Genomic DNA, 13,137 nt, shown 5'->3' with positions numbered 1-13,137 from the left:
GGACACAGGGTGGACTGCTGGATGCAGTGCATGGTCATCAGGTTTTTTAAGGCCATGTTTTCTTCCTAGTTGGTGCTGGGAGGCAGACAGGAGTGGGCGTCTGTTCCAGGAAGTAAGGGCATGTGAGAATTCAAGCCTCAGGTTAAGATAGTGTCGACAGCTTTCTGTCCAGCCCCAGGCAGGGGTCTTGAGAAGGCCTTGCCAGGCGGCTGGAGCTGAGAATACAGCAGTCAGGCACTGAAACTGCACACAACCAAATTGATTTTTTTGTTTTGTTTTGCTTTTTGGGTCACACTCGGCGATCCACAAGGGGTTACTCCTGACTCTGCACTCAGGAGTTACTCCTGGTGGTTCTTGGGGGACCATATGGGATGCTGGGAATCAAACCCAGGCCTGCTGTGTGCAAGGCAAACTCCCTACCCGCTGTACTATCACTCTGGGCCCCCGACCTGGTTTTTTTTTTTTTTTTTGCTCTTTGGGTCACACCCGGCGATGCACAGGGGTTACTCCTGGCTCTGCACTCAGGAATTACTCCTGGCGGTGCTCAGGGGACCATATGGGATGCTGGGAATCGAACCCGGGTCGGCCGCGTGCAAGGCAAACGCCCTGCCTGCTGTGCTATCTATAGCTCCAGCCCCCCAACCTGGTTTTGATCCTGGCACCTCATGCAGTTCCTGAGCCCTGCCAGGACTGGCAGAGAGCCAAAAAGCCCTGAGTACAGTTGGGTGTGACTCATCTCAACACGCCCAAAGAACCCTACAAGTCGAAAAAAAATTTTCCTCCAGCTAAACCCTGCCCCACACAGCCCCTGACCTTGTCCCTCAAAGGCCTGGATGCTGGCCCTGGTCTCTGGTTGGTGATGTCATCTGACTTAAGGCCTACTTTAGGTTTCGATTATCTTGTACAGTTTGTAAAATCCTGGACTAGACGTAAATATCAGAGTCCAACGGAGAGTTTCTAGCCGAGGGTCTTACTGTCTCGGCCGAGGCAGCAGGTAGAGTGACAGCACAGCAGGTGAAGCTGACTCCAGTTCGAGTCCTGGCTCTGCCATGACCCCCAATTCTCCTCAGGAGCCAGGCGTTATCTCTGATCATTCCCGGCCGGGCTTTGAGGAACATCTGGAGAGCCAGCAATCGAACTGGCTTCTGCGAGTGTGTGACCTTAAGGCACTTTTCTTTTTATTCATTCATTCATTCATTTTATTATTTATTTGTTTGGTTAGTTGGTTTTGAGCCACACCCGGCGGTGCTCGGGGGTAACTCTTGGTTCTGCACTCAGGGATCTCTCCTGCTCAGGGGACTACACGGTTGCTGAAAATAAAACTCAGGGCAAGCGCCCTACCCACTGTACTACCACTCAGCCCCATTCATTTGTTTTATCAAAGTTTATTTAAACACCATGGTTTACAAAGTCACTCATAATACACTTGTTTCAACATTCAATGTTCCAGACCCATCCACCACCACTGTGACCTTCCTCCCACCATTGTCCCCATTTTCCCACCCCCACAAGCCTGCCCCCTAGCAGGCACAAAATAGTTGTTTAATATTGCTTGTTACAACAAAATGTAAGTGAAATTATATATATATATAAAGATTTCAGTAAAAGAAACTTTGTGAAACTTGTTGTATCTCACCAGGGTGTCCTGTCTAGGTTCCTGAGCTGTTAGCTGCGAGCAGAGGCTTCAGCGGGATTGTTTTGGCTTCTGAGCTTTGGGGGCATATTCGTGACTTTCCTGTCTAATTTGCTGACAAGGTGCTTCTTTCTTTTTTTGTCTTAATTTATTTTTTATTGAATGATTGTTACTGGTTTTGGCATATGAATACACCACAGGGAGCTTGCCAGGCTCTCCCATGCGGGAAGGAAACTCTCGATAGCTTGCCAGGTTCTCAAAAAACCAGTATCAATAATGGGTCTCATTCCCCTGACCCTGAAAGAGCCTCCAATGTGGCACCGTTGGGAAGGACAAGTAAAGAGAGGCTTCTAAAATCTCAGGGCTAGGATGAATGGAGACGTTACTGAGACCGCTCGAGAAAATGGACGATCAACGGGATGATGATGATCATCATCATGATCAGGATGATGATCATGATGGTGATTTATTGAATCACCATGAGAACAGTTACAAAGGCTTCGTGTTTGAGTCTTGGTCATAGAATGATCAAACATTCATCCCTTCACCAGTGCATATTCACACCACCAAAAAACCCAATATACCCCCCTCCCACGCCTACCCCTGCCTGTGTGGCAACAGTTTCCACATTACTTCTCTCTCCTTTGATTGCATTCAATATTTTGACACCAGTCCTACCATTATTATTTGGAGTTTTCCTCCAACACTCAGACCTGCCAAAAGGGCAACATTAAAGACTTTGTTTTCTATTGCTGATTTCAAATAGCACGTGATGTTGTGTGGCCGAGAAAACTGTGATCTTAAATTCTAAAATTTTAATAATTAGATCTGGAGAGGTTTCTACCAAGAGTCACTTGGTTCTGAGATTTGTTTGTGTGTCTCTGGGATCATGGCCGTTAAGGAGCTTAATAAGTAGCCGGGGTTGTTCATGAGAGTCATCTCAGGGTCCCATCAGGGTGGGGGGAGATGGATCACCTCCTCCCCTATCCTGTGAGACCAATTTTGTGTCGTCACTACTGGCTCATACCTGGATTTTTCAATGGGTTTTGGAAGATGGCAGCCAAACAGTCTGAGGAACAGCACCTGCTCCTATCTGGAGTGGCCCAGCCAAGGTTGCCTAATGCCAGGTTCAGAGGCATTTCTGCATCAATCATGTGATAGCGGGAATCTGTCCATAGGCAGCAAAGTGCTGTGTTAATAGCGCTTTAAATTTTTTTATATAAAATAATGTTTATTCTGCCATCACTGGTGGCAACTAAAACTAGGGTAAACATGTCCCAGAAGAGAAGGGTGGAGCAGGGCTGGAGCGATAATATAACAGGGAAGGCGTTGGCCTTCACGTGGCGGACCCAGATTCAAGTCCCAGCACCCCAGATGATCCCCCTGAGCACTACCAGGAGTAAGTCCTGAGTGCAAAAGCCAGGAGTAATCCCTGTGCATAACCGGGTGTGACCCATAAAGAAAAAAAAAGAGTGAGAGAAGAGTGGGAGCATGGTGGGAGGGTGAATGGAATGGTGACACTTCTCTCTAGAAGACGCTAGTGCTAAGAGGCCGGTGATGGCATTTTCTCATCTCTGATTGGCGGGGAGATGCCACTTCACACAGGGATGAACGGCTGTTAGCAAAGATAGAAGAAGCAAGTGTGGGTAAAAATGTGAAGAGAAGAGAACTCTTTTTTTTTTTTTGAGAAGAGAACTCTTTTTTTAAAAAAATTTTTTTTGGTTTCGTGTCACACCGGGCAGTGCTCAGGGCTGACTCTTGGCTCTGTGCTCAGGGATCACTCATGACGGGCCTTACGGGACGCCAGGGATCAAACCTAGCTCAACCACATGCAAAACAGGCCCCCTACCTGCTGTACTATCTGGCCTGCAGCATTTATTTTCAACCTCCAAAGTCCCCCCCCCACCCTTCAAACAAGAAAAAAACAAACAAAATCTCCCACTCATAAAACCGTGTGTTTGTGGTGCCAAGGGCCTACCCAGGGCCTGACCCAGGCCAGGTGGGAGGGATCTGACCCCAGCGCACTCTCACCCCCGCCCCGCCTCCAAACTTCCTTCTTGCGTTTCCTTTGTTCTCAGATCACGCAGGGCCATTATCATAGCTGTGCTCACAGTAGTCACTGACTCTTTGTACACGCATGTACTTAAGAGTCCCATGAAGACGCCGTGTGACCCGCCACATCCCTCACGATTTTCGTTGCCGGGAACTGCACAGATGATGGGTTCCTGCCACCGATGATTCGCAACCAGCCGCCAAGTCCCTAAGCTGTAGTTGGAAGCCAGTGCTCTTGGGATGTTTCTAGAATCTTCTCTGTGCCCTCAGTGCTGGGCCGTCACTGGGCTGCTTCCTGCTGGGGCTGGGACTCTGCAGTGTGGACACGCGAGGCTGCGTGGGGGAGACTCTGCCAAAGTCTCAGGGCTCCCACCTGGGCTTCCCCTGAAAAGTCTCGCCTTCCCGTGTTTCCCGATTCTTCCTCTTCTTATCCCATCCCGGAGAGATTTCTTTTTTTCTTTGTTCTTCTTGCTTGTTTTGGTTTGGCTTTTTGGCCTCACCCACTGGTGCTCAGGGTTTACTCCTGGCTCTGTGCTCTTGAAGCACTCCTGGTAGATGCTGGGAATTGAGCTGAAGCAAACACCTTAATGCTTGTAGTTTTTTTACTTTTATTTTTTTTAATAATCAGTGTACTATTAACCTCATAGAATAGGTGGGGGCATTCTTTTGTTTCTAGTGCTTGTTTTTATTTGATGGCCACACCCAGCAGTTCTCAGGCTGACTCCTGGCTCTATGCTCACTCCTGATTAGGCTTGGGGAGACCCTGTGGGATGCCAGGGATGGAAACAGGTCGACCACACACAAGGCAAGTGCCCACCCCACTATCTGTCTGCCCCCCCCACACACACACACACATACACACCAGGGTATTCCTCTTCTTGCTCTACCTCTTAAAGACGAACTATCAATTCCTAGAGTTGGTATCATTTCTTCCTTAAATGTGGAACTCAACAAGACACCCTCTGGCATGGACTTTTGTTACTGGAAAATCTTAAATAATTCATTGAAAAATGTGTCTCAAAGGGATGAAACCGAGTCTCTTAGTGTAGACAGGCGGGGCGGGGCGGGGCGTGAGGGTGGAGCGGGCCCTCGTCCTGTTCACTGACCCCCCCAAGTCCCTCTCGCCCCCGCTCCTCTGTGCCCCGTGCTGACTCCTGGCCTGCCTGGTCTCGGGCACCTGCATCTTCTCCCTTATTTTCTTCTTGGTCAGCTTTGCTATAAAGATTCATCGGGCTTGTGGTTGTTTTGGTTTCGGTTTTGCCTTTTCAAAGAACCAGTTCAGGCTTTGTGGCTTTCCCCACTGCCTTCCCCCCATTTCATTAATTTTCACGTTGTTGTTCTTGTTTTGGTTTGGGGGCCACACCCAGCTGTGCTCAGCACTGACTCCTGGCTCTGTGTTTAGGAATCGCTCCCAGTGGGGTGTGACTGTTAATTTCTACTTGAAATTGTAATTTTTTTATTTGCAGCTTTAAGAAAAGATAAAGCCCTGCAATTCTCTGAAACACGGATGGATCTGTTAAAGGAAGTCAGCCAGAAGGAGATGCGGTCTCATCTCACCTAAGCACAGTCTCTGGACTAACTGCACCAGGGAATGCAGTGCTTGATAGGGGGAGGCAGGGCCAGAGCGATAGGACAGCAGGAAGGTGCTGGTCTCGCACATATCTACTGGGGTTCCATACCCGGCACCCCATAGGGTCCCCTGAGCACTGCCAGCAGTGATCCCTGAGCTCAGATCCAGAGAGAGCCCTGAGCACTGATGGGCGTGACCCCAAAACCAAACCAAATGAAACAAAGAAGGGGTGATGCTGAGATCACCCTTGGCCCTAGTGGATCTGGAGAAATGCAGAGACAGGGAGGGAGAGAGGAGCTTTGGTTGATGTATGGGGTGCATCGGAGTGCAGGGTTCACGGGGACCCGAGTACATCAGGGGTATAAAGCAGCAACAGAGCTAAATAACCAAATACAGACAGCACCGAAAACAAGACGCCTAAATTTCAGCAACCACACTTAAAAATGTGCTGGTCAAGTCTGGGGGTGGGACTCGAGGGCAGAAGAGACCTTGGGAAGTGACACGGGTGCTGGGATGGGTGCTGGGAGCGAGGATGTCTAACCCCACATGAATAGCTTTGTAAGTCACGGGATTTTAACAGAACATTTAAGAGTGTAAAAAGTTCATTTTTTAAAATGTCTGTTTGGAGGACAACAGCCAGTGCCCTGCTCCCAGAACAGTGCTCGGGTATGGGTTCCAGTGGTGTGGTGGGCACCTCGTAGTCCTGGGAATTGAACCTGGATCCCCACATGCAAAGTCTGTGCTCAGCCCTCTGAACTGCCTTTTCCATTCTTTTTTCTTTGTGTTTTGGGGTCACACCCGGCAACACTCAGGGGTTGCTCCTGGCTCTGTACTCAGGAATTACTCCTGGTGGTGCTCAGGGGACCCTATGCGATTCTGGGGACTGAACTCAGGTCAGTTGCCTGCAAGTCAAACACCCTCCTCGTTGTACTATTGCTCCAGCCCTGCCTCCCCCATTCTGATACTTTGGTTTTGGGCTCACACCCAGCAGTGCTCAGGGATCAGTCCTGGAGGTGCTGGGGGACACTATGGGGAGCCAGGAACAGAACCTGGGTTGGCTGCCTGCAGGGTGAGCACCACTGTTATATCCCTCTGGCCCACTTCATTTGTCAGGAGCTGCAGGGTCGGCTTCTTGGAGGCGTCTCCTGGGGGTGCTCTGAGAACGTTCTTCTTTTCTAAACTATACATCTGTGCTCGCGTCTCCCCTGATTGGATGCAGAGCAAAACGCGAAAGGTTTACTCCTGGTGGTGCTCGGGGGACCCTATGGGATGCCAGAGATCGAACCCAGGTCAGCCGTGTGCAGGTAAACGCCCTCCCTGCACTGTACTGTTGCTCCAGCCCTCTTTGTCCTATTAATTTTTGACAGGACATTGAAATCTCCAATCTAGTTGTCTCCAGCCCAATCTCTGTGGTTAGATGCCTCCATGTTTACAATTTTACATTGTTTCATTATGAAATTCACATTTTAATAAAAATTTAGTTTCAGTATTCAGTACGAGGAGGGTCTGATAAATATTTAACTTCTGGGTCCCAAGTGGGGCCCGTGCGAATGCTATACGTTTGTCAGCCTCTGAGTGTAGATCGCATGCATGACTTTGTTCATCTGTTTGGAGGCCACACCTGGCAATGATCAGGGGTTACTTCTGGATCTGCACTCAGGGGTCATTCCTGGTTGTGCTCGGGAGACCCTACGGGATGCCAGGGATCAAATCTACCACTGTCGCATGCAAGGCTTGTGCCCTACCCGCTGTCCTATTGCTCTGGCCTTCACTTTGGTTTTTGTTTTTGAACCCACATGATTTTCCCCACATGCTTTGAACATGAAGAGGGGACAGGAGCAGAGGGTCTTGGGCAGGCCACACTGCCCACTGGCCCATCCATTGCTATGTCTGTGTTTCTCATTTTCATTCAATTCCATTGTTTCTTGTTTCCCTGGTGATAGACACCTTCCAAAGACGAACTCTAATGTTTCTTAGAAATACCTGGTTTGAGGGGCTGGAGTCATAGCACAGCCAGGAGGTCGTTTGCCTTGCACGTTGCCAACCAGGGTTCCAATATGGTTCCCAGCATCCCATCTGGTTCTGCTGATAACCTCCAGGAGTAATTCCTGAGTGCAAAGCCAGAAGTAAACCATGTGCATTGCCGGGTGTGACCCCAAAAGCAAATAACAATAATAATAATAAACAGAAAGAAAGAAAGAAAGAAAGAAAGAAAGAAAGAAAGAAAGAAAGAAAGAAAGAAAGAAAGAAAGAAAGAAAGAAAGAAAGAAAGAAAGAAAGAAAGAAAGAAAGAAAGAAAGAAAGAAAGAAAGGAAGAAAGGAAGGAAGGAAGGAAGGAAGGAAGGAAGGAAGGAAGGAAGGAAGGAAGGAAGGAAGGAAGGAAGGAAGAAAGAAAGAAAGAAAGAAAGAAAGAAAGAAAGAAAGAAAGAAAGAAAGAAAGAAAGAAAGAAAGAAAGAAAGAAAGAAAGAAAGAAAGAAAGAAAGAAAGAAAGAAAGAAAGAAAGAAAGAAATACCTGGCGTGGGGACCAGAGCACTGGTACAGTGGGGAGGATGCTTGCCTTGCATGGAGCAAACCCAGGTTCAGTCCCTGGCACCCCGTAGTGTCCCCTGAGTCTGCAGGAGTGAGCCCTGAGCACGGCCTTGTGTGACCCAAAACCAAACAATAGAAATGCCTGGTTCCACTTCTAGATGTTTTGAATGTTCATTTCACCCACCCCCATGACTCCAATGTTTGAGGGGATTCCCACATTTCTTGCTCTTGTAGAGTCCAATTTAATCGTTTAGTCATTGGAAAAGGATTTTTGCTTTTTTTATCCTCTCCAATTTACTTAGATTTGCTTTGTGACCTCTTGTCCATTCTACTTGTGTCCCCATGGAGCTTGGGGAGAATGTAGATCATGGACCCAAGTTTGTGAGTTGGCCAAATAGTGTTGTTCAAGTGTCTTACATGCGTACTGAATTTCTGTCTGGTTATTCTATAAAGTATTTATGTGGGTGGTGGCAGATCACACCTAGCAGTACACAGGCTGACTCCTGGCTCTGTGCTCAGGGATCACCCCTGGTGGTGCCTGGGAACCATAGGTGGTGCGGGGATGGAACCTGGATGGTGCATGTGCAAGACCAGCGCTTACCTCCGGTATTATCTCTCTGGTCCTCAGTCAGTGAATAATCAACAGAGCCCTGACTTCCCAATACATCCTCTCTGCTGTTCGGTGTTAACCTATTTAAAATCTTGCATATCTCTTTCCTCACTACTAAATTAATATTTTTATAAAATTTGAACTTACAATGATAAGTATAATTTTTAATGATCTAAGCAGGATGTGCAGAAACGTTGGGTTGTATTTGTTTGTTTGTTTGTTTGTTTGGGTTAGATGCCTGAGGCTCAGCATCTAATGTGCCATAAGGATAAGGAGGAATTTTCTAGAATCATCCTTCCCCTTCTCATCTCTGTCTGATAAAGAGGGGCTGGAGAGATAATACAGCAGAGAAGATGCTGGCCTTGCACATGTCAGACCAGGCTCAGTCCCCAGCACCTCATAGTCTCATGTAGTCCCTGCTGGGAGTGATTCTGAAGCACAGAGCCAGGAGTAAATTTTGAGCAGTGGTGGGTGGGCCAAAAAGCAATAAAACCCAACACACACACACACACACACACACACACACACACACGCACATGCAATGAGAGGGTGTAGGAAAAAGCAGGAAAGAAAAGAAGTGTGAGAACTTGCAGTGCGTGGGGCCAAGCTGCAGACTTCAAACTGAAATGGGTTCTTGGACATGGAAACAGCTCTCTGGGCCATCGTGACAGATTCCCTCTTTAGTGGACGCTCCAGCCGCTATGGAAATCCATGCAATGGCCCTTCCGTGGTCTCCTAGGTGGCCACGCGTTTGTTCCATCAGTCTGAGCTGTGTGACCTCGCCTGGCTTTTCTTGGTCATGTTTTTCTTTTTCTTGGGAATGGGTTACAATTCAGTTTTTGTTCTCCACACAAGCTGCCCTGGCCAAGATCAACCAAGTTTCCACTGGTTGAAGCTGGTCTGGCCCAACCCTGGATCCTGGGAAAGGTCACCCCGACCTCCAAGCTTGGAACCCTTTTCTCTTGACCTCCTGGCTTCCCTGCTTCTCTCCGTCCGCCCAGCTCAGGCTTTCCATCTTCCTGGCCATCTGTGTGGTGTCCAAGCGCTCTACCCTGCCTCCCCGAGCAGCGTCCCCAGCCCTGCTCCATCTGTCCCAGGCTTCCGTGTCGACCCTGGTCTCGTGGACCCCACTCGTTCCTTCGGGTGTCATTGATCCACACATGGGCCATTCACTCCCTCCCACAGTTCTGACGCCCCATCTCTCTAATGTAACGTGGTTCCTCTGTCCAGATGCCTGGCCAGCAACCTGCAGGGATCCTGTATTTATTCTTCTCTGTCTTAGCCCAGATACAGAACACTGGACGCATTGTAGGACAGCAATGTCACGCTTTGATCCATGCTACAACCCATGTTCACCTTCCATCCAGCTAATATCCTTCACCACACGTCATCACCACACTTGTTCATCTGTTTTCTGCGATGAGATGTTTAAGATTTACTCTCTTCAAAACTGTCAAGTAGCTGGAACAACCGGCTGATTCCTTTTCCCGTGACATTTGTACCTGTTAGCCAACTGTCAGCTGTGCGCCCAGAACGCTTTTAGAATTTGCTTCTCTCCTACCTCTTGTCTTACCCCCACAATAGCCTTTTTATTCCTTACATGGGATGCACTTTATAGACTGGTTTGTAGTTGGGACTAGAATTTTATTTTGTTCTGATTTTTTCTTTGTTTTCTTTCTTTCTTATTTTTTCTTTATTTCTTATGTTTTATTCATCTCTTATTTCTTTCTTTCGCCAAGAATTTTTCTTTTGTTTTCAATTTTTAGGCCTTACCCCTCTGTACCTAGGGCTTATGCCTGCTCTGTGCTCAGGGGTCACTCCTGGCAAGGTTTGGGGGTTCATATGTGGTGCCAGGAACCAAAACTGGTTTGGCTGTGTCCAGGGCAAGAGTCCAACCGCTGTGATTTCTCTCCAGTCCCAGTTTTATTTATTTTTTAGGCCATACCCAGCCATATCAGGACTTAGTTCTGGGTCTGTGCTCGGGGATCACTCCTGGCGGTGCTTGGAGAAACACAGGGAGTTCCGGGGATCGAACCTATGTCAGCCGCATGCAAGATAAGTGCCCTCACGACTGTGCTAAGCTCCTGTTCTCTCTCAGAGTTTTTTTTTAATTTTTTATTGAGTCACCATGTGGAAAGTTACAAAGTTTTCAGGTTTAAATCTCAGTTATACAATACTCGAATACCCATCCCTTCGCCAGTGCTCATATTCCACCACCAAGAATCCCAGTATAGCTCCACCCCGCCCCCCCACACCCGTAAACCCCCACGCCCCTAGCCCCCCCACCCTTAGCCCCCCCTGCCTGTGTAACTAATAAATTTCACTTTACTTTCACTTTGATTGCATACAATATTTCAACAAAACTCACTATTATTGTTTGGAGAGTCTCTCCCCTAAAGTCAGACCTGCTGAAAAGGAAGCATTAGATAATTTGTTTTCCATTGCTGAGGATGAAGAGGTATGACTCTCTCAGAGTTTTTATCTAAGCTTAGGACAGTCTTGTTGAACTTCTCTATGTAAATTTTTTCTGCCTGAAAAAACACATTACCAATATGTGCATGAAAATATCTTTCAAAGGCTATGCATTCTTAAGTTTCTTTGTATAATTCCAGTTGTCTGATTTATATGTTTCAAGTCACAATAAAGCTACACACATTCAGAATTGTTCTATTTTGTCCAGCAAATTGAAATTAACCAAGATGCTAATGTGATGTCAACATTCATTGACCCTTTGTGTCATCATAAAGCTTTGGACCAGGCCTCCGGTACGATCGAGCCACACTCAGCAGTGAAGAAAACCTGCAGGCACCACAACACTGGAGTATTCTCCGTGCTCCATACTGAGCCAATATCATCGGGACCCCCAGATGGAGCAGGTGCAGTCTCCCCGCCTTATCCAGATGGAATCCCAGCGACCATGAGCTTCTACCAGCATGGCTCCGTTATGTGGCTACAGATTATTCCTCCAAAGTGTGCGGCCACTTACGCGGCCACATGATTTTTCCTGATATACAAAGTGAACAATGGAAAATAAATGATCTAGCATATGCCCCTGCCAAAACTAGAGAGAGATTGGTGACACATGGGGCCTCACAGGATGGGGGTGGAGTCGGCCCCGAGTTGCCACCCATGACCAGTTCCTGGCTCCTGAATGGACATCATCCCAGAGGTACACAAACCAATTTTGGAACCCAGAGGCTGTTGGCAGAAATGGGGATCAAAATAGCCCCTTTCCCCGCCCCCAACAAGGCCCCGAATTGCCGCCCACAAATGGCTCCTGGCTCCTGAATGGCCATCACCCCAGAGGCACACAAACCAATCTTGGAACCCAGCGGCTTTTGGCAGAAATCCCTCCAGACTTATTACTGAAATATCAGAAACCCGAAATGCTCTTCATATCAGCAATAGAAAACAAATTATCTAATGATGCCTTTTCGGCAGGTCTGAATGTTGGGGAAAATTCCAAATAATAATGGTGGATCTTTTGTTGAAATATTGAATGTGATCAATACGGAGAGAGAGTAAGGTGGAAATCATCTGCCACATGGGTGGGGGAAGGCTGGGACAGGAGGTATACTGGGGTTCTTGGTGGTGGATGGTGTCCACTGGTGAGGGGATGAGTGTTTGATCGTTGTATGACCGAGACTCAGACTGGAAAGCTTTGTAACTGTTCTCACAGTGATTCAATTAAAAAAATAAATAAAATAAAATAAAATACTTTCCTAAGGAAAAAAAGCTTTGGGCCAGGCTGGAAAGATAGTTCATAGGAAAGGGCACTTGCCTTGTATGTGACTGACCTGGGTTCAATTCCAGCATCCCAAATGGTCCCCGAGCACTGCCAGCAGTAATTCCTGATGCAGAGCTCAGTAAGCTCTGAGCATCGCAGGGTGTGACCCAAACAACAAAACCCTATTCAAAAATGAAGCTTTGCACCTCGATGTTGTTTTAGCAATTTTGACCTTCCAGATCTTAATTTCCCTCTCATCTCTCTCACCTGAGGAAATATCTTTCCCCACAGGCTGGAGCTTTTGAATAAACAATAGCCCATCTTCCCTGAACTCCACTGGCCTCTGGAGTCTCTGGCTGTGGGTGAAAAGACCAGAAGAAGACCAGGTCCTTGAAGGAGCCTCTGTGTTCACTGTCTGGGAGCCAGGGGTGTCCCGACCACGTCCCCTGTCAACCAGTTTATAATCAAAAAGTGTTGAATGATGCATAACTCAGGGACTTCCTGTATTGTAAACTGACTCAGTGGCAATGAGGCACTCATTGACTTACCTGGGGTGTCTTCATGCCCACCCTACAGTTGCTGCCCTGGGCTCGAGAGCATTTAAGAGGGGAGCATGAGCATTTTAAATCGGCCCATAGGCTGGGCCCATGTGTATGGGAACCAAGGACTAGTAAATAGAGGCCAAGGAGATGGACATTTTCTCTTTGTACCTATAATTCAGAACGCTGGTGCCCCGGGGCCATCAACGGCCTTATATCTGCCCCTCCCCTGGAGAAAGCCCATTGCAAAGATGTCTGCTGATAAACAAGGCCCTGGGATGTGTAAGAGAGGAGCCCTAACAGACAAGAGAGTCAGGATCTGACCCAAGGATATTGTTCCTGTTCGGATGATGACTGTTAAGCAACGTTGCACATGGACGACAGTCGGGGCTGAGTCCAGGAGGATGAGGCCTGACTCTTACCCTGACCCCATAGGTTTTCTCTCTTATTCTCTCTCTCTCACGCACCCACCCAC

This window comes from Sorex araneus, chromosome 4 (genome assembly GCF_027595985.1).
Source record: "Sorex araneus isolate mSorAra2 chromosome 4, mSorAra2.pri, whole genome shotgun sequence".
Taxonomy (NCBI): Eukaryota; Metazoa; Chordata; class Mammalia; order Eulipotyphla; family Soricidae; genus Sorex; species Sorex araneus.
The sequence above is the reverse complement of the archived record's forward strand: the minus strand, read 5'-3'. Positions refer to the sequence as shown.